This window comes from Dermacentor andersoni, chromosome 4 (assembly GCF_023375885.2).
Source record: "Dermacentor andersoni chromosome 4, qqDerAnde1_hic_scaffold, whole genome shotgun sequence".
Classification (NCBI taxonomy): Eukaryota; Metazoa; Arthropoda; class Arachnida; order Ixodida; family Ixodidae; genus Dermacentor; species Dermacentor andersoni.
The window spans coordinates 165409074-165435787 of NC_092817.1; positions in this window are offsets into that span (position 1 = coordinate 165409074).

Sequence of the window (26714 nt, forward strand, 5' to 3'; positions counted from 1 at the left end):
TTGCTCTTTACGTTCGCGCTCGTTTTTCTCTTTTCGCTCTTTACGTTCGCGCTCGTCTTTCTCTTTTTGCTCTTTACGTTCCCGTTCCTGTCTTTTCGCCGTCTCCCTCACCTCAATGTTTTCAAGGCATTCCGACAGCTCGTCATCCTCAGCTTCTAACTCAAGAATAGCCCTTAGCAGTTCTGGTTTTCTGAGTTTGTCGGAGACATCCAGACCCAACTGTCTTGCAAGTTCCAGCAATTTCGGTTTGTGCAACGACTTCCAATCCATAGCTGCTCTGAATGCTGCTTTCTCTACTGCCTACTGTTGTCTTGCCACAAACTAACCCGGCAGCAACGACAACCACAATTACCAGCTCTGTTTCTGACACTAACAAAAGCCTGGCAAAACTTAGTAGAAAAAAGTCCCGCACTCACCAAACCTCGCCGCCAAGAATTCAGCGCAGCCGTTCCGCTGCAGGCAACCAGTCATCACACAGGGCTCGTTGCACTGCTCCCGGATGGTCGTTGTGCTGCTCAGCATACAGTCGACTGTATAACTTCGCTGCTGGCCTCCGTTGTCGCGATTTTACCGCTGAAAACCAGTTGTTGCAAATGGGTCGCAAACCCCAAGGGTAGCGTTGGCCTGGCGGCCTGGGGCACAGCTGGAAGCATCCGAAGGTCCTGGCAAAGGATGAGTCGACTGCTAACACAACAACTTGTTTATTATAGCATCGCAAAAGAGCGGCCGGTCAGGTCGACCAAACTGGAGAGACGGGAGAGCACGTTACTCGACGGAAGAATTTGAAGCCTCTTTTGGCGTCCGGGGGCAGCTGCTTTTATACTCTCGGAGTCGAGGGCAAGGAGGAACGGCTCGGGATGAGGCGCACGTGACGGCGCTGCACGGACACGTTGAGACGAGAAGTGACGGATCCGCCGGGCCGGCTCCGGTCAGACCTCCTCGCTTCACAGTTGTGGAGCTCCTCTCCCCGGCTGTCGTGCTTTGACAAGCGTGGGCACCAACATGCACACATACACATACACACACACACGAAGACACGTGGCATTGAAACAAGCCTGGACGCGCTTGGCAGGACGCGTTGCGGCAGCGCTGAACGGGCCAAAATGTCCGCCGCTTTGAACGAAGCCCCGTCGTCCATTGCATCCGCGCCGGCTATACCGCGCGTCGTAGGCGAAACGTAACAGACCGCCCAGCCGGGAGAAGGAGATCCCGATGGTCAGGGAACTGCACCCACCGTCCGAAGGGATGTCGCTCGATGATGCTCATAAGCGAAGTCGGCCGTCCCTCGGCGTTTCTTGAGTGCAGCGCACAGAAAAGGCCTCGTTTTCACGTTCAGGTTCACACAGGACACTGCAAAGTGACTTCGGAAGAGTTCCCCTTTTTTCTCTCGTTCCCAGCAAGCGTTGGAACTACGCCGAAACTCAACCGCTCAGTCAGCAAGCACGACACAACCCTCACTAAATCATGTCAGGCTCTCTGCCCTTTTATACTACTGCCTAGTTCCTTACAGTAGTCTAGCAGCACTCAGAACGCGTCCACAAATTAGAAAATTGCAGTAGAAAGCACGTCATGACTTTGAAACACTAAACAAAAGCAATATGTTAAAAATCCTGCCACAGGAAGAAAGACATCAGTAACAAATTACTTTGAGGCTGATTCCTACGTTAGGGGCCTCGACTTAAGCCATCGGCGTTACCGTTGAGGCTCCCCTTTTTGTAACGCACCTCAAAGGAATATTGTTGCAAAAGCGAGGCTCCAGCGCAGGAGGCGGCCATTTCTGCAGCCATTGGAGAGGGCAGTGATCCGTCTCGAAGCATGCGAAGCGGAGATCGCAGCGAGCGACCGTACACCAGCTCAGCTGGCGAAAACCACGTAGCCGCATGCGGCGCGGTCCTTAATGCAAACATCACCCCAGGCAGACACAGCTCCCAGTCAGTTTGTTGTTCAAAACAGAATGCTCTCAACACGCGCTTCATGACGGAGTGGAGCTTCTCAACTGAATTCGACTGTGGGTGATACACTCAGCTGTGTAACAGCTTTACCCCGCACCGTTCGAGAAAAGCTGTCGTCAAAGCGCTAGTAAACATTGTGCCCTGATCTGACTGGATTTCTGCAGGAAAACCAACTCGCGCAAATATGGACAGTTGTGCATTGACTATCTCAACTGAGCTGAGTTCTTTAAGCGGCACTGCTTCAGGGAACTTTGTCGCTGGGCAGATCACAGTCAAAATGTGTCTGTACCCCGTGGTTGTTACCGGCAGAAGTCCCATTGTATCAATAACGAGCCGTCTAAAAGGCTCCGTAATGATAGGTACCAACTTCAACGGTGCCCTCGATTTGTCCCCTTGTTTGCCCACCCGCTGACAGGTGTCACATGTCCTCACAAAGTGTTCTGCGTCACGAAAACACCCTGGCCAATAGTACTCTTGCAAGAGACGGTCCTTAGTCTTCCTAACTCCTAGGTGTCCGGACCACGAACCTCCATGCGACAAGCGCAACAGATCCTGACGGTAGCACTGAGGCACTATCAGCTGATCGAATTCCACTACCCTGCGGTCTAGATACTTCCGGTACAGTTCCCCACTTCTTTCCACAAAGCGAGCATTTTTCCTGGCGATACCTTCCTCGACAATGCAGCGCATGTTTTCTAGGCTGCCATCCTTTTTTTGCTCGGCTATCAAAGCCGACCGGCTGACTTTTAGCAACCTATTAAATCCATCTGACGTAGGCGCGATGAGCAAATCTGCAGATAGCTCTTCTAACTTTCCCGTGTCGGGCATTTGCTCTCCAGTATCTGGCGCCTTCAACGCTACAGGCTCAATTTTATTCAGTCCGGACGTGCTCTGAATTTCAGCTTGCTGCGCCTCCGACCATTTCTCATTGTTCGACAATGTCGGCCCCGCAACTACCGCATTTGCAGCGAGCTCCCGAACTCTTGATCTGGTTAAGGCCTGAACGCTAGCCTCACCAAACAAAATCCCCTTCTCACGCAGGAGGTGATCGGACCTGTTCGAAAATAGGTACGGGTACTGGGGGGCAGCATAGATAACACTGCGGCCTCCGTCTCAAGTGCTCCGAAAGGTCCTTCAATAAGTAAGCACTTTTGCTACGAGCAGACACACGGTATGAGCTGGCACGGCTTGCTTGATCCATGCGCACTCGCCCGTGAACATATCGAGTTCTACGTAGGAGGGGTGAACTACATCCATTGTAGCTGTGGAATCACGAAGCACTCGGCACTCTTTCCCGTTCACGAGGTGGTCTCGCATGTAAGGCTCGAGAAGCTTCATGTTCTCGTCAGTGCTGCATAATGACAAATACACGACTTTTGTTTATGCTTCTGGACACTGCGCCGAAAAGTGACCTGGCTTCTCGCACGTATAACACACGCGCGCTTGTCTCGTCTCGAACCGCTTTCTGCGTTCGGCTTCGGCTGCCGCCGTCTCCTTAAATTCGGTCGGACGGCTTTCACTCGCATCCGCACTACGTGTGTCCCCCCTTGCTCTCACGGGCGTGAACTTCGGCCTCTCAAACTTGGAGCCAAATTCACCCTTTTGACCGTCCTTAGCTCCGCGAGCCCGACGCGTCACAAACTCCTCGGCTAGCTCGGCGGCTTTAGCCACCGTACTAACGTCTGGCCTATCCAAGACCCAGTACCGCACGTTCTCGGGTAACCGACTATAAAACTGTTCCAGCCCGAAACACTGCAGAACTTTCTCGTGGTCACCAAAAGCTCTCTCTTCTTTGAGCCACTCTTGCATGTTTGACATAAGCCTGTAGCAAACTCTGTATATGACTCACTTCTGCCTTTCTCATTTTCCTGAAGCTTCCGACGGAACGCCTCCGCTGACAGCCTGTACTTTTTTAGCCGACTCGATTTCACTTGGTCGAAATCCTCTGCCTCCTCTCTCTTCAAGCGAGCGACTACGTCGGCCGCCTCGCCGGTTAACATAGTAAGCAAGAGCTGTGGCCACGTTTCCCGAGAGAACCCCTGCTTCTCGCACATTCGCTCAAAGTTAACCAGGAACAAACCAATTTACTCTCCCAGCTTAAACGGCCGCATCAGGTCAGTCATATTGAACGATGCTCGTTCTCCTGCACCGTGTGCCTGACTTCCATTACGAGCGCGTTCCATCTCTGCCTCGAGACGCTTTATTTCCAAAGCGTGTTGACGGTCACGCTCCTCTTTTTCTTTCTCTTTTTGCTCTTTACGTTCGCGCTCGTCTTTTTCTTTTCGCTCTTTACGTTCACGCTCGTCTTTCTCTTTTTGCTCTTTACGTATGCGCTCCGTACGTACTGGCATATCGCGTTCATCATTTTATTTTTTTTTACGTACTGGCATATTCGAGAACGAATATGCCAGTAGGTGCTCACTTTGACGCCTTCTTGTATGACATACGTGACGTTTCGTCTCACGCCATCCAGGAATTCATTGATCCAGTCTGCAATAAGCGAGTGGTGGCAGATTTAGGAAAGCGTGAACATATCAGGTGTTTCAGGGACAATCTGACGGAATAAACAGCGTCCTTTCTTCGACAAAACATTATTCGCGCTGAGATCATGATTATTTAGTGAAAGATTGCGCATGAATTTGTTAAGCAGTTAAAACACTGAAGAATTAGCTTTCTAATTTATGGCTTTCGGACATACGAGATGTTATTTTTTTAAATCATAAAGAATTTTTTTTAATAGCCCGTGGCAGATATCGTAAATGTTGTCCCTGAGCTGGATTACTCGAAGCGGTGGACTTTGCTCGCAGACGAAATAAAACTGCATAATTCACTAATTAACAAAAGAATGCTTCCTAAATTTAAAAGACATTTCTTTACGACAGACATTGAAATTAATTACGAGTGCAAAGCCAATGAGTTTGCAAGAGACATCCACATGGAACGAATTTTAAGGAGCGCAGGCGTTGCGAGATATGCAGCGTAATACTTGCGGTAAAAATGCACTGTAGTTCCACTCAATTCTCAAGCAAACTGTCGTTTTGTGCATTGAAGAAAAAAAGTAACGAACGCCCATATGTATTTCGTAGCACACGATGGGAATCAATATTTCGAAGCCACTGTCATCCTCAGAATTACTTTCAAGTGCATACGCCTTGCGAACTCACCAGCTTCCCTTCGTAAATTGTACGTTTTCCTTATGAGCGTGTTGATCTTGTTCTTTTCCGCGACGTAGCAGTTGTGGTAGCCGGCTACATAAGCGATGGGGTGACAACGAATGGGTGGATCAGTCGAATGACGTTTTCTTCCTTCATGCCCGCGTCTCTATTGGTTATTCTCTTTATGAGTCTCGTGGCGCTGGTGACTTTGCCTTCGATCTTCCTCACGGTTTCCCCGTAAGCTCCGTCGGCCTCAATGATCATTCCGAGGATTTTGATCTTGCTTAATTTGGAGATTGCGTTTCCGTCTTGGGTGTACAGGCCGATTTCCTCGTACTCCCAGGGTCCCGTGTAGCTCTTTAATTGCCTGCGTCTGCGCGTGGGCCGGTAAAGGAGTAGTTCGGACTTGCTCGGGGAGCATTTGAGGCCCGTTCCTTGGAGGTACTCTTCCACTTTGTGAATGCCCGTTTGTAGTGCGTGTTCAATTTGCCCGTCACTGCCACGATCTGCCCATATCGTTATATCGTCTGCGTATATAGCGTGGTCGATTCCTTCGATTTCCCGTAGTTTGCTGGGGAAACCCAGCATGACTAAGTTAAAAAGGAGCGGAGATATAACTGAGCCCTGGGGGTACCTGCACTTCCTTGGGTTCGTTCTTCGGACTCGAGGTCGCCAACCGTGAGGGTGGCTTTGCGATCGTTCAGAGAGTCCCTCACTTAGTTGTAGGCGCTTTAACCCAGGTTCAGATTAGACACTTGTTTAAGGATTGACTCGTGAGCGACGTTGTCGAATGCTTTCTCCAGGTCTATTCCTAGGGTGGTTCTGGTGTTTCTTGTCTTGTCGTCATAGATCTGATTCTTTAGTTGTAACATGACGCCCTGCGTGGACAGGCGGGATCGGAAGCCTATCATGGTGTGGGGGTAGGCTTCCGTCTCTTCTAGATGGCTGTTGATAAGATTCAGGAAGGCGTGTTCCAAGACCTTACCCCCGCATGACGTGAGAGAGATTGGGCGCAGGTTCTCCAAACTCAACGGCTTTCCGTGCTTGGGTATGAGGATAGCCTTGGACCTCTTCCACTGCTCCGGGATGCGGCCTTCTCTCCAGCACTTGTTCATATAGCCCGTGAGTTTGGTGATAGATTTGTCGTCCAGGTTTTTGAGCGTTTTGTTGTTAACCCTGTCCGGTCCTGGCGCTGACTTGCTGTTTAGTCCTTGGAGCGCCGTTCTGATTTCCGCCTCACTGAAGTCTTCCTCTAACTTGGGACTAGGACTGCCAGTGTACCGGCCGCGCTCGACCGTCGGTCGTTGCGGGAGGTACTTGTCGCGAAGTGTCATGACGATTTGCTTCTCGCTCGCCGCCCATTTTTCTTTGTGCAGAAGTCTCTGCATGTCGGCGCTTTGCTTGGATTTGCATTGAGCTTCGCCCAGCAGGTGCCTCAGCAGTCGCCACGTACTTCCGTTGCGGAGTTGGCCATCCGCGGCATTGCAGACTTCGTCCCACTGTTGATTGCTCAAGGTTTTGCAGTGCTCTTCGATTTGTTTGTTTAAGTCGGCTATCTTTTTTTCTCAACTTTCGATTGAACCGCTGGCCTTGCCATCGGGTTTGCATGGATTTCTTGGCTTTCCAGAGGTGGGCGAGGCGACTGTCCATCTTCTCCGTCAGGAAATTGGGAGTGATGATTTGCGTGGCCTCCCCGACATCCCTGGTCAAGTCCGCGATCCATCTGTCAATGTCACCGATTGGCTCGTCGTCTAGCCTCATATCCCGATGCTTGCGGATCTTGTCCCAGTCTGTCCATTTGAAGCTTTTGACTGGCTTGGTGGTTCCCGCTCGGGGGATCGTGATTTCGAAGATCATGTGGTCGCTACCTAGGTCTTCTAGGGTGTTTCTCCAGGTAGCCCTCTCGATGTTTTTGATCATTGTTAAGTCCGGTGTGGTATCTCTTGCAACCGAATTGCCCATACCCGCTGGGGAGCTGGAATCCGTGATGAGCGTGTATTCCAATTCTTGCGAGTCCTGCCATAACTGTTTGCCCTTGGTTGTGCTGTGGCCGTATCCCCAGGCATGGCACGACGCGTTGAAGTCACCACCCACTATTAGCGGGTTCAGGCCGGCGAGCTCGGCTGCCTTTTTGAGCAGGGAGAGAAAACGCTGCCGTCTTTTGGATGGGCTACTGTATATGTTCAGTATAAAGACGCTATTCTTTTGCGTTCTGCTAGGAATAATTTCTATCATTATATGCGCGGCTTCCGGGCCTTTAATCTCGTGTTCTATGACTACTAGGCCCTTTCTGATTAGTGTGGCGATGCCCCTATTGTTTTGGAATTGAGAGACGAGGTCGTGGTAGCCCGGGATGTTGGCCAACGCGCCGACGGTTTCTTTTAGCATTATCACATCGGGTTTGGGTTGGATGTTTCTTACGTATTGTTGTAGGACAGGTCTTTTCCCGGCTATACCTCTGCAGTTCCACTGCAAGACCAATAGCTCTTTATCGTGTCTGGCCATCCTGGAGTCTTGAATAAGGAGCTGTTGAGAAACTGGAACGGTGCGCGGGAGGCGGTGTCACCATGGGAACGTCTGAGATTAAGGGATTTATATTACGAGTTCCCAGGTTTGGCTGTGGTGATTTCGACAGAGACGGTGCCCACATCGAACATTCTTCGAGCTTCACCACCCTGGTTGTGAGGCCGGATATGGCGGAAGACAGATTACCGATTGCACTTTGTAGTTCGGCAAGCATGGCTTTTATTTATGATCTCGCCTGTTCGGCGCGGCTGGTGTCTTGGCTTTGTACGGCTCGCTTTTTCGCGGGTGGGGTTGCTTTGTCCTGTTACTCGCCATTGTTGCTCGGAGCAGGAGTACTGACGGGAGTGGGTCTAGGGATTTGCGCGGAAGGCGCGACCTTTCTCAGTTCGCGTACCCCTTGGGTTAGCTGTTGTACTAGGCTCCTGAGCATGGCGTTCTCACGTTTTATTTCTGCAATAATCTCATTGTCTATGTTCTTTGTGACTTGCGGTTCTGAGGCAGTTACTCCGTAGACCTCGCGCCTTGGTGCACCCTTGACCACGTCTGCCCAGCTCACCTTTTCTGGGAGGGCCTGGATGGATCTGGACCTGGCTCGGCCCGGTCGTGGGGTGCGACTGCGAGCTCTGCTCCTCGACCGGCTGTGCTGGCGGGAACGAGGGGTCCTGGTAGCCGACGACGATCTGGACCTGGCCCGGCCTCTGGATCTAGATCTTGGCTCCGGATTCCTTGACCACCACGAGTTCTGCTTCCGCTTCGGCTCTTTTCCTTTCCCATCTTCGTTTCTTGACTATATACGGGGTCTTGAACTTTGCTCGGCAGGATTTGTCTGGCGTAGGGTGTTTCCCTCCGCATAAGCGGCAGTTTGGGGTGCACTGGTGATTGGGGTCAGGGTTCTTGGCACCGCAGCCCCTGCAGATCTTGTCCTGGCGATTTCGGCAGAAGTCCATACGGTGCCCCAGTCTACCGCATTGGTGACAGATGTCGACCTGCTTCCTGTACAGCAAACAGCGAAGCAGAGTGCCTCCGTACCTGACGAGAGTGGGCACTTTTAGGCCTTCGAAGGCGATGATGACTGTGGTCGTGTTGCTAAGACGCTTGGCTGCCAGGGCTGTCGGGTTCCTGCCGTTCACGATCTTGGAGTTAATTGTCCTGGAGTCTTCTTCGAGAGGTATGCCTCGGATGACACCCTTGGCCGTATGATCGGGTGCCGTTTCATAAGCTTTGACCTCGTATTGGCGGTCGCCGATCCTGTTGACCTCGAGCTTCCTGTATTTTTCTGCGTTGGTGCTGCTGGGTGTGCTGATAACGACGATGTTTTGGTGGGTGTTGGGGCAGACGGCGTCTTCGCTGGCGTCTTGATCGGACACTCCTGCAGCCCGGTATATTGCTGACGCAATCCTGACTGTGCCGATCGTTGCGGTGCTGAGGCCGCCCTTGGGTCTAACGACGACCTTGATGTCGTTCCTCGGGAGAGCCGGCATTCTGCTGGCCTTGAGTATTTGTTGTTTTACGTTCCGCGGGTGTCGTGGCGGTTGTCGACCGTCTCCCTCGCCGGTGCGGGAGTAGGCTTCGTTCTTAGCTCTATCCCGCGATGCGCTGGGGCCGGACCGGCTTTTGGAGCCGATCATGCACCAGCCGGCATCTTCACCGAATTCCTCGGGAGACATCTCCTCCCCTTCGACCTGGACCTCCATGCTTGGCAAAAAATTGATTCGTAGGGCTTGGGTATTGTTAGGCCTGGCGAGCGGTAGCTCCCCTAGGCTTACCTCCAGGCGTGCGCAGCGTCTGAACGCGGCGTCGGCGTTGCTCGGGCGGAAGTGCTTGCTAAAGTAGCAAAAAAGTGTTCCCCACCTTGAAACTTGACACCAGCACGCTCCTGGCAGCTTGCTGCATTCGAAAATAGCTGAGCTAGAAAAATAGCGTTCTGGCTCGCAGTCACATGGAACGTTCCATGTGGAACGAATCCACATGTAACCAATTTTAAGGATCGCACGCGTTTCGAGATTTGCGCCGTAATACTTGGGGTAAAAATGCACTGTTGTTCTACTCACTTTTCAAGCAAACCGTCGTTTTATGCATTGAAGAAAAAGAGTAACCAACGTCCATATGTATTTCGTCGCACACGATGGGAATCAATATTACGAAGCAACTGTCATCCTCTGAATTACTTTCAAGTGCATATGCCTTGCGAACTCACCAGCTGCCCTTCGTAGATTGCAGGATGTTGAGTAAATTAATTAATTTTAAGTATTGTCCGCCTCTTTGATTAATCCAGATCAATGAGTAGAACTATTCTATCTATACTATCTGCGATAAGCTATTTTTTAAAATTCTTTTTGGTCTTGAAGAAAGAAAGAGAAAACCAACCGATATATGTGTTTTATGTCTGTGGTGAAAACGGTTGTGCTTCGAAACGTATTCGATAATCGAGTCGAGGGAGCTTCCAGCAGCCATCGATTAGCCTTCCATTTGGCTTCAAAAATTATATTTCGCACACAGGTAATACCTAGACTATTAAGTACTCTTTCAAAACTCTACTATTGTAAATTTCAAGGCAGCAGCTTTATTATCAAAAGGTAAATTTAAAGTCAAAGTTTCATTTTTGAACTTCACGCCGAAACTTCAGTGCCAGACGTCAGTGTTACGTAACGTAGTCTAAAGTGCTTCTACGCATTCGAGATGTTCTGACTCAGTAAATGCTTCTGCACCTTATTATTAGGACCTTTAGCTCGAATAATGCTCCAAAGCCGTCTATTCAAATACATGTAAAACGCACAGAAACGCTTTTATGAAACAGCTCCTGGACTAATTTAATTGAAATCTGTTCCATTTGAAAGAGAAAGGTAAATTCGAACGAATTTTGAAGGCATATTGTTCATTAGGGGCCCGAAGTTTACAGCGAAGCTGTATACCTCTACTCACGAATGCATCTGTCGTGTCCCTTGGCAAAAATGTGGGCCACTTCCGGAGGTAATGACACACCGGGCAGATCGACCCGCGGCAGAGGGAAAGGAAGCTTCAAGCACTCCCCGCATAATAATAATAATAATAATAATAATAATTCGTAATCATGATGATAATAGTAATAATAATAATAATAACAACCAAAAGAGAAGAAATAAAAAGATTGACAGTGGGACATCAACACCAATCCGTCGCGTCACCGTGGCGGTCACCCAACTGGGCTGGGTTGAAGCTGAGCCATACGCTGCATTCTGCCAAGCACGTCTGGCCAGCGACAGCGCACTTCAATCTCGATCACTCATCAGGCCGAGGATCCACGCCATCATCCCACCGGCTAGCGGATTCAAATTCCGGCAACGGCTTTGTGGGTGCGCTACCATCACACACCCCCTACACTTAATCTAGCTCTAGAATTCAGACCCACCACCTGGCCAGAGCCGAGCAGATGTGCTTCGAACCACAAGGTCCCGGCTCTGGTTATTCTACAGCGAGTCATTAGGCTATAAGTTTATGCGGTACCCGCGCGCTATACATGGGAATGGATGGATGGAAACAACTTTATTATAAATCTCGCAAAGGTTAACGCGACGCTCTGCGAAAACCTGTCGCTCTCGCACAGGCGAATACCACGCATGACAACGATGAAAGGCATGACAAAGACGGACCGACGACGGAACGGTGACGACGGCATGGCAGCGAAAAGAGAGAGAAACGATGAAGGAAAGGCAAACAAGGCGGTGCCCAATTGATAATCCTACGCTCGGAGAAGGGGGAACAGAAAGACGATGAAAGAAAAAATCACAGATGATTAGGATACCCCCTGATGCGAAATTTGAGCGGAGCTCTACACATGTTGTAATTTCACGACACGTTGACGGGAGCAAACAATCTGTCTCGTGCGGCACGATCCAAACGGAGCGAAGTTGGGAGCGTATGCGTGGCTAATCGAGAGATCGCGACAGGCAGCGCGTGGGTGATGCGTGGATGAGATCCACAGGTGCCGCCGCACATAGACTTCCGCTCATGCAGCGCTTTGTTTCCGTACAGACGGCGCGCGCTACTCGGCGCCATATCGTCGCCGCCGTCGCCGCACAGCCCGTCTTGCGCCGTCCTACGCTTCTCACGTTTTCGTTTCACCAACGAAGAGAGAGGCGCTTCCGTCACGGATTAGTCGTACCACCTATGTTAACATCGGCAACGCCCAAGGGAGCGTCATGTTGAGCCCAAATCGTAGCTGCTCGCCATCGCCCCTTGCAGGATCTGTGATATTCACCACACACGCTGGTGTGACCTCCTGACCTGAGCAGCAGACGCTGCGGACGAGCGTAGCCCTCCCATCTCACGGCACCGTGGCTTCCCCTCGGAAGCGCAGGTGAGATCGCCCACGCGTTTGCGGATGCCGTAGCCACCGGCAACTCTGCGCATGCGCGGCCTCTCTCCTCTCCACTCCTCCTCCGCTTGCAGTCTCATGGTTCGGTTGAACCCTCCTCTGGCACTTTCCTAATCCTCTCTTCGCTTCCGCGTTCGCGTTCATTCTTCGCGGCGCTCGTTCGCTCGATTGCGCCGACGCCGCCGACGCTCGCCGCAGAAAAAGGCTATTAAGAGCTGCACCATGATAAGGAAAAGAGAAATAGTTAAGGGCCAGCCAATGCGAAGACATTCGTAAATCAATGTTCGCTGAGATTCAAGACCAGTCGTTTTAGGGACACTAGAAATACTTCATCGGTTCTATAGCGGTAAAATATACAGACTTCTAAAAGACTTGCATTTATTCACAGAGGGGAAACGCTGATTATTAGTGTAGAAAATGTCACCTCATTGTCCCATCACACATTCCGAAGTGCCTTCCCATATTATATGTATGGGGGAGGGTGAGTTTCGTCCTTTCGAAGTTCGCTAAGTCTTTGGGTATTTCTTCATAATGCGCCGTAGGCCTTCTTTACCGAGAAACAATTACCGGGTGGCGACACTGCCTTGAAATTGCGTCGCCTGATCGCTGCCACGTCACGGATATCAACAGGGTCCGCTCGAGCCTGGTTAATTTCTTTATCGGTAAGTATAAGGAAAGAACACAGCGGCAGTGAAATCCAAATAGCCCCATAGCAAGCATTAATCTTAGTATGCATGTATAACATTGGGTGAATGAATGAATCATTAACCATCTTCAACATTTTTTTCTTTTTTTGTCAGAATGATTACACGGAACCCGTGTTCAGTCTGTATACACTGACTGTGCAGAATGTAAAACACTCGCAATGGCGCACAAGCAGCAACATAGGTTATTTAGTTTCGAAATCGAAGCACCGGAGCCGAAACTGATCATCGAATGTGCCGTGGAACTCGGGAATTGTAGCCGAAACAGGAACGCATAGAAGCGTTGGTCAAAACTGCTTGAACAATATTCGTACCCTGCTTATTGCACTACAATCCAAAACGCACTTGAACAGCTAGCATTTTATGCGGCATGTCCAGACGGGTGCAAGACCAGAAGTGTGTGATATTTATCGTTGACGCGTCTTACTGATGACGTCGCTGGTACGTAATTTCATTCTGCCGCCGTAGTACGGGGCCACTGCTGGAGTCTTCTGAAGTCGAAGCATCGGAGCACCACGAATGCCGTATTATTTCTTCAAGTTCGCAATCTTTTATTGTGTGAAGTATTCGTGCGCAAATATGCGATGAGTACACGACTCGACATGCATGTGCAACATTTACTTCATAATATACGTCATTTTATTAACACAAGAAAATTTACGGCAATCCACACTACTAGGCTTGTGGATAAACGCTGTTGTGCCATTACCACCAGCCCGGATTCCGAATCTACAAGATGCAGAATTTATCCTGCGAACGCCGTTTGGACAAACCCGGGACAAAAGGCACAGCGCCCTAATTCTCCCTGTACAATTCAAGATGGTGATCCGTCAAGCAGCGGTGTCCTGAGGAGAAGCATCGGAGAGCGACATGTACAAACGTGCAACAAAGTGCCAGACAGCCCGGCGCCGTATTCCCTTTTGCTTACAAGTCACCGCGCGCGGCAACATTGAACCGGGTGGCCAGCGCGGTCTCTGGTTGACCCTCTCGGACGACCGTCGAGTGCTGGCTCTGTATTGGGCCGTTTAAGTGACAATGGTTTCTCGGGGCATTATAAGCCCGACGCCGCCGCCTGGAAAACCGGATCCGCCGACCCACCGGGAGCTGAGTGCCGCTTTCGAGTGGAGTGAGATGTGTCACGCGTTGCAGTCTCGCCGGACATCACCGTGCGGTAGCAGTCGTGTTTGCTGTGAGCTCTCGGCCCCCGTGCCGATCCGATGTTGCACTGTATAATGACCTGTTTATAGTGTGTAAAGTCCCTTTCGTTATTCTCAGCGACGCCTGACTCGGAGTCTTCGCTACCAACGCTCTGTCACGAAACGGGTGACGAGCGCTACGGGACCACCTCAAAGTCGTAATAGTAGTGGCAGCGGTGGGATTGACCGGCATTGGCTACCTCGGCGTGGTGAGTGCCTGAAGTTTACCTCAAACACCAGACATTCTCTGACACAGGTTATAGCAGCTTAGGGAAGGATTTCGTGTTGTCTTGTGTTAACCTTGTGTGTTTCAAGCCTAGTGAGAGGGGATACTGAGGGGGTAAACAGCGCATTGTGTGAAATACTTGCGGATGTCTTACTAGTAGGAATATAGTAGCGTACGGCAGGTATATTCAAAAAGGGTAAACAGCAGGACAGTGTGAACGATGGAGAAGTACAAGGTCAAAGAACTTCTCCAAATTTGTGAGGAGTTGGGCAAGGAAAGAATGCGATCCTTGAGGTCAGGAGGACTGAGGACGTAACGGCTGAAGAAGCCGAAGAGGCATGGGCGGATATCAAGGAACGTCGCGAGGAGGAAAAGAGGGAGAAGGAACGCTGCGAGGGGGAAAGGAAAGAGAAGGACTGTCGTGAGCACGAGCTTAAAATGAAAGAGTTGGACACCCGAAATAGCTCGCCGGCGCCTAGTCTCACTTCTAACGGTCCAAGAATACGCGATCAACTTCCACCCTTTGTCATCGGAGAGGATATGGCCAAATATCTCGTGAAATTTGAGCACGTGTGCGAACGGAATAGCATTGAGCGATCCCTCTTGGCACAGAGTCTGTTAGCCTTGCTTCCTGGGGAGGCATCAGACGTAATAACTTGCTTATCGAAAGAGGCGTTTGAGAGCTACAGTGATGTGAAGGAAGCGCTACTGCGGAAGTACAAATAGTCGCCCGAAGCTTTCTGGCAGAGGTTCTGGTATGCAAAAAAGGGCAGGGAGTCGAATGTTGTCTTCGCGTTTCATCTAAAAACCGACCTGGGGTGCTATGCAGGATGCGCCGAGTTTGGCGAAACTCGGGATCTTCAGGAGCTCTGGCGACACCCCAAGATCAAATCACAAATGGTACCGAGACACAGTTTATCTTTCGACAAGCCTCCAGTTTCATTGGTTTATCTAGATTCACTCTGGGGGGCTATCATTCCTTGGGCATTGCCTTCTGGGCGGTCGACAAACTGGGGCTCACGTGATCATACCGTCGGTGCATGGTAGCGCCTTCTGTCACTTGTTTGTCGTTCCACCGAGTGCATTACACGCACAAGCGAGTTATAAAACAAATGCATTTAATACAATATTATTAGCTAGTTTAACGTGGTTTAAAAGCATTTTACAGTTTACAAGATGTACACTGAATGTGTATTCGACTAATTTGTAATTTCGTACGCTTCGCATTATACCACGAGGGAACGCTGTGGTGGCGTCATCACATACATTCATCGGGCGAACATGGCGGCTAAACATCGAAGAGGCCCAGTGTAAACAAACTTGTACAACGAGCTTGCAGTGCGCGACGTAGTGATCATGCGCGACGATGACCACTATTTCTTGGATAGTTCTGTTCCTCTGTGAGCAATCTTTCCGTGCACCCCGAAAGACTGCGAATAGCTTAGGCGATTTTACAGATCGCAACGCGTACCTACTGTTCACGGCACAATCCTGAACAATCAACTTATCCGGTGCTGCTTCTGTGAGTGCGCTGAGTTTCTCCACTCTGCGTGACTGCGAGCGTCACAAATATTGCATAGTGTGTGCAAAAGGAAGACAGCCGATACAGCTACGATGCGACAAGGAGGTGGTGCCGACGATGGATCTCGCAACCAACACAGTGACGGAGGCATCGACAAACTGCAGATAAGTATGTTTCTACTGTTTCATATTTAGCATAATAATAGTGCACGGATTAAGTCACTTTCGTAGTAACGAACTGAATGTCCTGCAGTTTAAAAAAAGGCATTGAGAGCCAATGAGTGTTCATGCTTTTACATGTACGTGGGCCCGCAAAAATATGGAAAAGATAAAGGTAACCTTCACTAACTTAGTGATATAACAGAAATTCATCAGTGACATTCAGCCCGCAGAATCTATGGAAGAATATCTTTATCCAGGTGAAATATCAATAGCAGGTACTGATATAAAGGAGGAAACTTATACCAAAATTTCATGGGTTGAACAGAACATGGGAGGCATTACCGAATCGTGATCGCCACGTTACCGATATCCTTGAAAAATGTTTAGAATCGTTGCATTCTACCGGTTATGCAATATGGGACATAAACCTGGAGGTTAACAAAGAAACTTGAGAAGTCGAGGACTGCGCAGAAAGTAAAGTAACAAAAATTGTTGGAGATAGCATTAAGGCAGGAAGACAGTGGCGTAGTAAACCGTGGCAACTTGTATACTAGTTGAGATTAAGAAAAAAAATGGAGTCGGTGGGCAGGCCATGCACGTCTTCAATCACTTGTTGCCAAATCCTAACAGGTGATTACATAAACGTTAGAGAATGAATGTCAAGGAGAGAGAACTGCAGCCGAGGATGGTAGAAAATTACGTAATGGGACAAAAATATGATGTTTGTAGGCATAGGATGCAATCAGCTCGCATAAGATGGGATTGTAGGAAGCGGCATTGATTTTGCAGTGAACAAAAATAGGTTTGTGGTGCTGACAGTAGAGACTCGTGAAGGTTCGAGGACACCTCAGCTGTTGGCACACTAATAAACATTACAATTGGCTCTGAAAAAAACAACCCGTTATGAAAAATAAAGCAATGTCGTCACGACAAATTGTTTTATTATGCATACACTAAAGGCTTCCACAGTTAAGGGCAGTTAGTACCAATAGTGCAATGAGCATTTTTATTTGTAAATAATGGTTTATATGCGGTTGATTCATTCCAACAATCCATTTTTTTTGCAGCAAAACATTCTGCTGCTGGAGGCACTCAACCGCCTGGTGGCAGTAGGCGAGCGCCACGCACATGCTCTTGAGAGTGTTGCAAGGTCCAGAGGGCTGCTCTGCAACAGTAGGATCAGTGCACTCACTGCTTTCCAGTCGAGCCCCCAGAACACACCTTAGAAAGGAGCTTTCAGTTTGTTATTTTGTTTGTTATTCAAGAGCATGAATAAAATTATTGCAGTAAACATTGTGCTGTGCATATTAGGACACTTGTAACATGCACTTGATGTCTCTTCAAAATGGGCAAACACGTAAGACAACCTGGACCGTGTAAATGAAAAAGACACTAATGCAGCATATACGTCATTGTGCTGTTTGTTCGTTCTATGTGCAAGAATACAGTGGGTGTTGATTAGCCACAAGATGAACGGTCTGTGTATTTCACAATGAAAAGACAGGAAACAGCATGACCTTAATAATGGTATCACCTATACACTGTGCACATGAATGCAACACTCCCCGATTTAAACATGCCATTACATGCATGTTCAATACCACATATTCTTTAACAATGTCATATATTTGCATGTACTAATTTTCACACTGCTTAAGCCCATGCATAGCTCACTTGTGATGTATCCATTTCATAGGCCAAATAATTGTACACTTTGTCCTTTTGTGTTGTATGAAAAGCGGCATCCTCTAGTCAGATACAACTTCACAAGACAGGAGAGGCCCCGCCCAGATGACCAAAGCACAGCAGCCGATTGCCTCCACGTATAAAGAAATAGTCCCTCTCCAATGAGCGGGAATTAGTGCGTCCAGCGGCAAGATGTAAGTGTAGAGTGTGTGCCCGTTGGTGCAGGCTTGTGTTCACCTGCCGTTGAAGTGCAGATTCTGCGGCTTCCTAAAGTTGTATCTGACTATAGAATCACGTAATGCCTTGCTCTGGTTGCATAGACTTTAGCAACTTGATAGCACACAATGATCAGGAACAGAAATCTATAAAGGCACCCAAGCAAAGCTGGCTGGCCACACTTCCATTATGAGGGGCTGTAAACAGTTCTCGCCAAATATTCCCATGACATCCTTGAAAAAGAGGTGGTGTTTGGCACTTTAGAATAAAAAACAGATTACAGTGAATGCTGTGTACCATGTTAAAAGAAACTGAGCTTGGTTATCTGCACAGCATGTAATGAAAGCTTGTGCTTCACGTAGGAAACAAAGTGCTCTGTCCAGTACAATTGTCGAGTTCGCTGTGGCACCTATTATGTCATTAGTGTCAACATACAAATTTTCAAAGGCCATTCATTTCACCATTATTTTTGTAAGATGGTTCTTTCAATCAGTGCTTGTATTACATTAGCAGGTGGATTTGAAAGCAAAGCTTTCTTTGCAAACCTTCAGACTTCCATAATTGTGTGGCAAGGCACTGGCATGGTGTCGAATAGCTCACACTTCCTCGGTCCTACACCAAAGACGCCCAATGCTCTATTTGAAGTTGGATCGCGCAACAATTCGACGGCACACAAAGAAGAGTAACAAACACAGCAGAGCGTTCTGCTGTATGTATTTCTCTTCTTTGTGTCCCATCGAATTGTGGTGCAATTCAGCTTCAAGCTTCTCTACCAATATGAGTCTTCAACCTCACCAATGATCTAGTTATTAAGCCACAATGGCGCACATCTTTGAAATGTCCCAACACGAATTAGCTCTCCAACAAATCACCGCAAGCATAAAATTTTGCTGCACAGGTGTATGCACGTGCCACATTCTGCACCACTAAACTCGCAGGAATCAAAGGGGCAAGCAATAACCAGCCATACTGCTGCCGTTACCATCATCATCATGACACCAATAGAAAGACAGTGCAGCGTTTCAGTAAAGGGGATGCCGGAGGGAAAGGCGTGACAGCGAGGCTTGAGGCTTACAATAAAAGTAGCATTTACAAGACATGCTCAATGCCAAAATATGCTGCATATCGTTCATCCCACTATGGCATTGCGGCAAGCTTTTACACGTTTGAGCATGTCATAGTTTGTGTAATCATTGCTCTAAAGCTGTACAAAAGGTCTATTCGCTCCGCAATGTTTATTTTTATCATGGCGGGTTAAAGACGAACTTTTCATTGGCATCCGCACCACATTTCTCCCGATATGTAATTTTGCCTTGGTGGTTCACGACATCGTAATGCACACTGAGTTCTGCAGAGCATTGGATCTGCATTGTTCTACTGCTGAAGAATTAGAGCCCCATTATGAGACGAAAATATACGATGTGTCCATACAGAATAACGCTGCCCCCTCAAAAGAAAATACACTGAACCACTGGCACATGCACCAACAGTGAACACAGCAAACACTCTGAAGTATTTTCTTCATGCAAGCCAGCACACTAGGATTCTCAATGCATTTTCATTTTGCCATAAATGCATAGGCACAACCGGCTGCGCGCGACATCCGCATCTCGCACTGCAACGAATTGTGCAATGCCTTGCTGTTTCATAGTGCGGCCGATAGATGACGCATGACCAAATTCAGCATTATGCAAACTAACTTGTACTAAGTAATCTCATAAAAAAAACCAAGTTCATTATGAGATTAGCATTCACAGGGTACTTCACACAATTTGTGATATCCATTTATCTATTTATACTTTATTAACCTCTTTCCCCAAAAAAGTGAGCCATTTGGAAGGCACCCTGATAGACAAGTAGAACAATCGGTAAAAAGTCAGCAACTAGCGAAAAAGTCAGTATCATAGGCTGCCGCATGTGTGACGTCGGTAACACAAAATTTAAGTCGGCTACACAGAAGTGACAAATTTGGCAATATGGTGCGTCTACACATTGCTTCAATGCTAATCACAGTAACGCTGACATGGAAGGCACCTTAATTCCTACGTTCGTTCCGTCGACATACCCGACTACGTTCGTAATGTTTCCGCGAAGTAAGAAGCGTTTTTTTTATAAATGTCCGCTCAGCCGCAGTCTTCGGGAAAGCCAGCCACCGCTTCCGCACAGCCGCATCAATAAGCGCATCAGACATCTCTGACACAGAGGCTCACAATAGTTTGATGACGTCCAATGTAACGCTCGGCGCCGACGCTTCCCTGAAATCTCCCAGTCCCGTAGAAACGGAGGGCGCAGAGGACTTGCTCTTCGACGGTGAGCGAATGAAGCCCGCCACGCTGTCTCCACAGAAGAGAGTCTTCGCCTAGCTCACAGCCAGCGCACTGATGTCTTCGACAGGCCAAAATGACGCTGAAACTCCACGGCGGTCATGTACGCGAACGGGTACAGACGGTCATACTGACGCTTGCTGCCGCTGGCTGCAATAACACAGGCTGCCGCCGCCATGTTCCCGAGATGAACTCGGAGGGGGTTTCGCGATGTACGAGTTTAGCACGAGTTCGCCTGTCAATCAATGACAGAGGTGACGCCCCGCGCGAGGCATCTAACTCTTGTGCGCGCACCCAACACGGTTGGGCCACGCCCAACTTATCTTTCGGCAACAGCGACGCGGTGCCGAGCTGAGAGGCATCAACAATATTCACCACCGACATAAAACACGCACAACACACTGTCATCGGTGATGTACTGCGCACTACTATCAAAAACAAAGCGTTGACTGTCGCTGGCTTCTCGGGCTGAGATGGCCCCACAGCACGGTTTCATTGCCTGCATTGTGGCGACGTAGCGCACAGTTAAATAATTATCGGCACGTCACTGTAGCTGCTTGCAAGGCATCGATGCGCCGAGGGTGACGACGATGCTGAGGAGTGCGTATCGCAGCAGTCGTTGGAGATGGCTGCTCTGTCGTCGGTGATGTGTCGGAGCCACAACGTCGTAAACACGATCAGCGTCCGAGAATCGCTCGCTCTTCTAGACCCAGTGCAATGGCATTTCTTCATCACAAGCACTGCGCACTCAACAGTTCCAACACCTTCCTCGGTTCCAAGTCTCATTCCATAACCGCACACAAGAGCCCTCACCTGCCAAAATGCAATTGCTGCGGTGTCGTTACGATATCCTTCTGCGATCGCTGCTGGCTCCAGCATAAGTAATCCGCAAGCACCTTGGTGCGCACAAAACACTCAAATACTGCGTACATGCGCTCAGAGGCACTTTCACTGGGCTAGCAATGACAAGCGATGAATTGTGTCGATGGGAAGCACGCCCTTCTTCGCAATGCATCGCCGAGGCTTCGCGCACAAAGAGAAACTGGTACATTTTCACTAAACTGCGTCACTACGGGCACGACGGACCGCCATTTTTAGCGACGGCCGTTGCTCCCGTATTTATGACTAGTATATCGTTTCTAGTTGGTAAAGCGGGGGCCTTAAGGCGCCTGCGATGAACAGTCGTACCACGGCGCTGCGTTTCTATTCACCTAAGAGAGAAAGAGTGGTGATCACTGACATTATTGAGAATAGCACTGTAGCGCCCCTAGGCGACTTCTCACCGTATGAACTGCCTCGTGCGTGCGACCCGCTTCAATGTATCCGCTTCTAAGCTTTCGCCTCACTGTCGCCACTCGCGGCAAAAAGTGCAAAATTTAATAATTTGTTCGATCTCCGTTTGTCATGAGAAATTTCTAGCATTCAAAACGAAAAACACACTTAAAGAAATAATAAGGTTCGTTATTTTATTTATTTTATTTTAATGTATTCGTTTGAGCGAAAGCGTAGGTGCAAGAATGCGCCGCATGTACCCTGTTCGCATTCGATCGAGGATATAAAGATAGTTGCCGAAAGAGGAGGCACGCCCTTGACGCCATAGAGTTAGTAGAACAACTCTAGAGGAAAAGCTGGGCCGGAAAAGTGGGAACCTCTAGGGCGCCGCCCAGTGGCTACTGGTCAATGTGGCCAGCGCAATTACTATTGAAAGAGCTGAAAACAAGTACAGGTCCCCGTATGCTCGGTCATCTAAAAACTCATACTTGAGGTTTTATGAAGGTGGTGGGTTAATATTAAGTTTACAGAAAGCGATCACTAAGTCCGTGACTTATGTAAATCACGAACTACGCATTCATTTAATACAGGATGACGCGAATTTCGGTTTCTAATCTGTTTTTTGGATGCGTAGTAGTTTCGTACAGTTTAGGTTTGACATGCGATCGCGCGTCGACATCGGACGCTATGGCACACTCGTGCCTTCTGTGCCACCGAAGCCCCGAAGTGCCCAGGCATATACCTTCACATGTAAGTAAACGAATGTATCTCCTTGTTGAGAATATCACGCGAGTAGGCAGCTCTTGTGGGGCATCACAATCGTTTGAGAAGCGTCACAGTAGAGCATTTTTCTACGTGCGGAGCGGCGTTTTTATTTGCATTTTTCCCTTCAGTAGGAAATTGCTGGACAGGCGGACCAGCGCACCGGAATTGTACTGGCGAAGCCACAAGCAACTCAAAGAATCTGTTTAATTGTTGCACTTTGAACAATCATGCTTCTACAAAGGCCACAGCAGAAAAACAGCCTGATGTCGAGTATTTCTGTGCCACGAAGTAATCAAGAGGCGAGTGCCTAATGCGGACGAAATCGAGTGCATCGAGACTTAGAACGACAGAAAGCTGAGCTAGTTGGTAAGGATTCATTATGCAAAACAGAGGTGAGGCGTGCAGACAGGACACAAGAGTAGAGAAGTGGGCGGCGCTCGTGTTGCATGTTTGCTTGTAAATACTCTATTCTTGCGTCCTGTCTGCACGCCTCACCTCCGTTTTGCATAACGAGTGTATCAACCCACATATTAATAGCGTAGGCGTTTTATTAACTGTGCAATATTTTCAACACTTCTTTGCATGCCATTTCATGTGGAATATCTTTTTTGGTCACAAATTTGTGCAGCGAATCTATTTGCATGATCGACTTCGGGCCTGTAGGTCCGTTCACTTGCACTTGATGCTGAGTCTTTTACATGTATCCATAAACTGCAGATATGCACATCAGATCCCTGCGAGCATTTTCAAAATTCAGTTATTTTAGACAACAGGCACATATGCAATACTGACATAATCTCAAATACCACTAAGCAGGTGGGACACATTTTTGTTGACCATACTCGCAGGTAAAATAAGTAGATTATGTGGACAGCTCCAGCTCATCTTCCTTAAATCAGTGTTACAAGGGGTATGCAAAAATAATTTTTTTCTCGCGCACCGATTCTTTTGCTGTATAAGCAAGAGAACCCACCACGTTAGTGTAACGCATCTTGTACATCACACTAATAAGTGCTTTAATTTACCAAGTGAGATGAGTTACTTTTATGGATCATTCAGTCATATCACACTGCAAGCTGCATTCATCAATCTTCAATTGGATTTCGCATGAAACATGTTTTCCTTTTATGCAGATATGCAATGGCAAGCCCTTCCGTGTGTTCCAAAGGTGAAATTTAAGCTCGAAATTAAAGAAGACATTTCTAGTCAGAAACAAGCAAAAATGGTGAATGCAGAGTATCAGAAGCCCAAGGTACAGAAATTATGAGAAGTGTCGAATGATTTTAAGGAAAGAATGGTATTTGAAGATGCAAGATTCTTTAGTGGAAATCAAGCAATTCAGTATAGGTAGAATACTCTGAGAAATTATGCGAGTAATGGGATAGCACACAATGGGTCAGGAAATAATCCCCTATGTAATGCCTGTAAAGGGCCTTTAGGGTATGTGAATAAAAAAAACGAGTTTATATACAGGGTGTCCCACATAACTTGAGCCAAGAATTTAAAAATGAAAGGTGCGTCGGAATCGAACTGAACCGAACGCATACTATTCGCAATAGCCTACAGCAACTCAGATAATTTTTTTGTTTTCCTCATAACTCACAAATTAATTTTTAATTACCCAACTTTTTAATTATTGGCTGATGACCCCAAGAATGATAAGCAGATTTGTAGAGCACCTTCAGAAACCACCGATCGATTTGTTTTCTTTGCGATGCGTCTCACGTGGTCCTTTTTTCCGGGTTGTGAAGAAAGCCGGCGAAATGTGAAAAAATGCCATGTTGCGGGTTGCTGTGATGTGTGGTACGCGACATGGTGCAGTGATCGGGACGGTCAGGAGCAGACGACAAGGAGTGCGCGCGCCGGGGCAAATTCCATGCTGGAAGGAGGAAAACAACGGCGCCGAAGAGCGTTCGGCACGAGAACGCGCGGCGCAAAAAAAACAACTAAAAGAAGAAAAGTAAACCAATTAGAAAAGACCACGGGGCGTCAGGCAGCCAATCCGAGAATGCCTAATCGGCCACAGAGAAGAAAAAGCGTGGTGCGCTGGCAGAATGGGGAAGACGCAGGGGAGACGCCAGGAGAGTTCCAGGAAGTGTCGGCAGGAGGAGGTCAACCACCGGAGCGGGCGTTGAAGACGGGCCGTCGGGTTCCGGACCCGAGCCACCAGGACTTCACCCGACCGGGGCCTCCTGCCAACCCGTTCCTGTGCGTCGCCCGTCAACCCGAGCGTGCCGGCAGCTCCTCAAGGCCGGTGAGCTTCTGTGCTCGTGGGTACGACGAGAACAGTCGGGCTTCGGGCCCGAGTTTTACGCCAGCTGCCAGGCCAGAACGCCGCCCCCGTCTGTCGTGCCTCCTGCTGCCCGAGACCGGCGTTCGAGCTTCTGTAGCCGTGGGCATGACAAGAGCAGTCGGGCTACGGGCCCGAGCTCTACACCCAGCTGCCCGGCCAGAGCGCCGCCGCCGTCTGCTCGTGCAACCAAGCCACCTGCTTTACGTCTCCAAGCCAGAGCTGGCCAGCTCCGGTCGCCCGGTCAACCAACTTACACCACGACCTTTGGTGAGACCGGCGCGACTCCTTTCGTCAGCTTGTCGCCGCATCGCCGCGTCGACAATGTAATGTGTCCCTGCCGTCGTGGCAAGCCCGGACTCGCGCACTAGGTAGCTCCATACTAGCCCCAAGTGTGTTTCTTTCTGCGATTATGTCTATTTGAGTGTTTCTTTTATGTTTTCTATCTTCTTCTATTTATTTTAAGCTTCTTTTCGTTCCAATAAAGGTTTGCGTGTGTGTTCGAACCAACTGCTTTGTCCTGAATTGGGTTCACGGAGGCTCCGCCTAAGAGAACCGTGAAAACATTTGAGTGCACGAACCTTTCCCCCATATTAGGGTCATCACAGTTGCGAAGAAAGCCTGCGAAATGTGAAAAAAGCCATTGGGGACTTCCGCGCTGACGATGTGCCCCTCGGAGGGCGGGGCACTCCTCAGGGCGCCGTCATCTCACCCACATTGTTTAACATCTGTATGATTGGTCTTTCCGAGAGGTTGGGACGCATAGAGGGCGTCAAGCACACCACATACACCGACGACATCACCGTATGGTGCTCCGGCGGCTGCGAGGGCAGAATCGAAGAAACCATGCAGGATGCGCTCGACGTGATCGAGAAGTGTCTCCGCCCCACCGGACTTCGATGCTCCCTCGCCAAGTCGGAGCTTCTGCTTTACAGAAAAGAGAAGGGAGGCACACCCAAAGATTGAAAGCCAGTGTCCGAAAGCAGCATCAGTCTTCGCACTTGTGACGCGGGGGAGGGGGGGGGGGGTTGTGATACCCAGGGTGGACCTTATTCGGGTCCTGGGCATGTTTGTCGAATTCAACGGCGGGAACGGACCCGCTCTCTGCATGATTAGCGCAAAGCCGGACAACGCTTTCCACCTCGTTCACAGAATCGCAAACTGGCACCGGGCATGATGGAAAACAATCTCCTCAGGCTTATCAATGCCTTCCTACTATGTCACTTTACGTACACAATTTCTATGCACAACTGGCTCAGAGCGGAGCGAGAGAAGCTCAACGCTCTCATCCGCAAAGTGGTCAAGAGGGCACTCGGGCTACCCATCAGGACCAGTACCGAGGATCTCCACAAGCTGAGGGTGCATAACACTGCCGAGGAGATTGCCGAAGCCCAAGAACGCCTAAGCCCAAGAACGCCGAAGCCAAGAACGACAAGACCTTTGCCATCGTTGTGGTCGACTCCAGCGGCGAGATTTCCAATAGCACCTCCATTCGCACTTCAGACCACGGAGTCGCCGAGCAAGCCGCCATCGCACTCGCCCTGCTAGACGGTCGTGGGTCCGAGATATACAGCGATTCCAAAACGGCAGTTAGGGTTTTTCAGAAGGGTTGCATCGCCAAGCAAGCTGCTCGTCTTCTTAGCAGCTCCAGTCGATATGCTCTCACGCATCATTCAATCCGCTGGTTTCCCGCTCACATAGGGTCGGTTGAGGGTGCTCTCCCGAACCTCAATGAGTCTGTTCACGAGGCTGCGTGTGACGTCACCGACCGCGCTTCCTCTGCAAGAAGCACCGACTCTCCTCCTCCCTACGGCCACAGAGACGCTCCTGCTACTCACAACGATATTATTGTATTCTTCTGCATGTCTAGAAGGGTCTTTCCACCACCTCACCCGAAGTTGAATAGTGCGCAAGCCGTTTCGTTAAGACTTCTGCAGACCAGCACGTATCCGTGTCTGCCCGTTCTCCACGAGGCTTACCCGGACGTGTATGGCGACAACGACTGCCTCTCCTGCGGCAGACCTCCACTCTAGCGCACATGCTTTGGGAGTGAGGGTCGACATACCCCAAGTTCATCAAGCAGGAGTGGGACTCGCTTCTGTGTAGCCCCGCTCTAGAAAAGCAAATCCTGGCTGTACGGCGTGCCCGCGATCGGGCCGGTGGGCTAGACCTGCCTGTCCCGACGTGGGACAAGCCGGGTGCGCGACGAGTTCGCGTCCTCGCCGGGCCTGCAAAAAAGTTTCTTTACTCACTCACGTCACTGTATCCTCATCTTGGCCAATGTTCCATAGTGGGCACGACCCAATAACTGAGGGCAAACAAACGAACACCCTCCCGCCAGCTCTGACACGAGTACCACGACTTC